We start from the raw sequence: 2,914 nt of genomic DNA on the forward strand, positions 1-2,914 counted from the left end.
TCAAGGTGCATAAATGACACTGGCAAATCTTGCACACGTGGGAGAAGAAGGCCAACAAAGCAGTCCCGTGATATTGAAGATTTTTCCCTTTGTAAACTTATTTGAACAATTTTTTTTTAAATATACGTCAAATTGTGTTTCAAGAATGTGAGAAAGGGTATTTTAAGGCTTAAACTTGAAAACAAAAAATCTCGATTTGGCCGATTTTCAACTATCTCAGGTGAATCTGGGACTTAAAGCCCCAGGGCGCTCACGATACAATTCTCTGTGCGATGCTCATCCTCCCTGTCACACAAAAGATTTGTTTGGCCTTGGCGAGGTAAAAGAGAGGCCTTATGAGCAGGCCGACCCTCGGGAATAACAGACAGAACTGAAACGCATAACATGTCAACCGCTTTAATTCCAGTCTACCGTAGATGCTCAAAAAAAGCAAGGGGAGCATCGAGCTAACGGGCGTGTAGGTAATCACAGCAGGTACCACCACAGTGAGTACATTGACCGCTGCCCGTTTCTTTAGAGGTGACCCGGAGCAGGCCTGGTCGCTGCTTGCTGGGCTTTGTTGACGGAGTGACAGGACCACACCCATGAGGCTTCCGAACATGACCAGGAAGAGGCACGATATCACGATGCACACGGGCATGAGCATGATAGTCAGGATGTTGATAATACCTGAGCAAAAAAAAAAATCAAAGCATATGAAACTGGAAAGTTGATGGAAATATGGAAATGAGCTCTTAATTTGGGAATTTTATTGTGGAAATGTCGGCATTTTGGGAATGCGATCAACAGTTTCGTAGAGCGGAATAGTTTTAAGGTGAAACAGTTTGAATCGGTGAAGAAATGCGGAAAGAGGATGCAATCCATAAAATATCCCTTGATTTGGTAAATGTATGCGAAAATGTGGACATTTTGGGAATGTGATATATCCGTAGATGCACTGAACAAGCGGAACATTTTGTAGTTGGAATCGTTTTGAGTCGGTCAAGAAATGTGGAAGGACAACAAAGTGAGAGGCATAATAAAAAAAGAAAGAATTTTGGTGCAAAATAACCATTCCAATTGTAAATACTCCACACCTGAAGGGGGTGCTGTTACCCTGCCTCTACTGTTTGCTTGAAAGGATGGGGCCAATGGAGTCAGAGGAATTACCAGGATGTTGCTTAAATACTACACACCTAACCAATTCTCAGCCATTATTTGGTTACTTGGATACTTAAACAGCGTTTACCTGAAGCCAGGCAGAAGGAAAACGTGAGTACCCACACCACACTTGACACGGCTTTGTGGTACTCCCACTTTCGCAGTCTTGTGTACAGCACGGGTCGGACTACAGCCAGGTAGCGCTCGACACACATGCAAGCTAACAGCAGGGGGCAGCCCATGATGTTGAACGCTCCGAACACGTTTTGTAGCACGTTGGTGGGAGAGTCGTAGGCAATCTTGGAAGTTTCTGGAAGTATATTCTTAATGTGCAAATCCCTCTGTGAAAATGGGTTAAAAAAAACAAAAGCAAAAAAAAAAAAAAAACTTGGAAGATAATTGGCTGAATGCTCCCAAAAGCAAGACATTTGTCATCCTAGAATAGTAAAAAAAAAAAAAAAAAAAAGAATAGTTTTGTCAGCGTCCAATCAAAAGCATGTAAACCATAAACAGGCAACAACAAATCTCTTCTTAAATTAGAGTTCCGCAAAAATTATTTTACTGGGGTGTTACCCAGTTCTGTCAAAACTGCTACTCTGGCAACTACTCACTTGACCTTCAATCAAGTGTTCCGATTAAACTGCTGCCATGGCGACAGCTACTTGAATCTCTAAACTAAGCAATTGTGGCGTGTTTACAAGCCAGTTACATTCTGGTTTCAATTTTATTTGGAAACAAAAAGCTGCTTTTTCTTGTGCCGAATTGTTTTACAAATGAAAACAAAGAGGGTACTAGATGCACCTAGATATCAAGGATATTGAATAAATGCTCTAACGGCTGTCCATAATTTTGAGAATTTTCTATGAAGTTGTCAACCAAGCGTGCTGACAGGTCTCTATTATTTTCCAGAACCATTAGGGGTTCAAAAGCACAATCGAATGGTAAAAAAACGAGGTACAGGTAATCCATCACAACAAGGTTCACACCAAGGACCTGGGAGACAGAGACTTCAGTATAAAACATTGAGTGCCAAGGCCAAACCCATATCAAAAGCAAACACAAATTAAAAAGCATTAAACCAGAAATCAACTGAGTTTCGAGGTAGAGTTTGACTTCCTTTCCCTGACAAGTAACCAAAGCTTGAAGCCATTGCCCGTTCCCCCGATAATTAGGAGGAAAATCCATCCATTTTCTTCAGCGCTTATCCTCACTAGGGTCGCTGGCTGCTGGAACCTATCCCAGCTATCTTCGGGCGGGGCACACCCTGAACCGGTCGCCAGCCAATGGCAGGGCACAGAGAAACAAACAAATATTCGCACTCACATTCACACCTACGGGCAATTTAAGTCTTCCATCAACCAACCACGCATGTTTTTGGGATGTGGGAGGAAACCGGAGTGCCCGGAGAAAACCCACCCAGGCACGGGGAGAACATACAAACTCCACACAGGCGGGACTGTGATTTGAATCCCAGTCCCCGGAACTGTGAGGCAGATGTGCTAACCAGTCGTCCACCGCGGAGGAAAATATTGGAGTCAAACCAAATGCCGTTCCAGCTTCAATTCTGGACTTTTACTAGCTTTTCCCAGTGTCACGTAAACGCCACTCTGCAAATATGACACATAAAAAACACACACACATTAAACTGCTCAACTCAAGAAAACTCACTCCACTTTTATTGCACACTCACATTATCATAAAGATGTTAAAATTAATCACATTTAGTCATAAACATAAAACAAATCTTCCCCCCCCCCCCCCCCCCCCCCCCCAA

At 42.9% G+C, this 2,914-nt stretch overlaps 1 protein-coding gene across 1 annotated transcript in view; it reads left to right on the forward strand.

Moving 5' to 3' along the window:
- Positions 1-964: 964 nt before the first annotated feature.
- Positions 965-2,914, forward strand: part of slc13a4 (solute carrier family 13 member 4) — a 47,138-nt gene continuing 45,188 nt past the window's right edge. The window contains exon 1 of the mRNA XM_061667754.1: positions 965-1,251. The gene's annotated coding sequence lies outside the window, so the exon portion shown is untranslated. The remainder of the gene's footprint in view (positions 1,252-2,914) is intronic.

The sequence above is a fragment of the Phycodurus eques genome, chromosome 22, assembly GCF_024500275.1.
Source record: "Phycodurus eques isolate BA_2022a chromosome 22, UOR_Pequ_1.1, whole genome shotgun sequence".
Classification (NCBI taxonomy): Eukaryota; Metazoa; Chordata; class Actinopteri; order Syngnathiformes; family Syngnathidae; genus Phycodurus; species Phycodurus eques.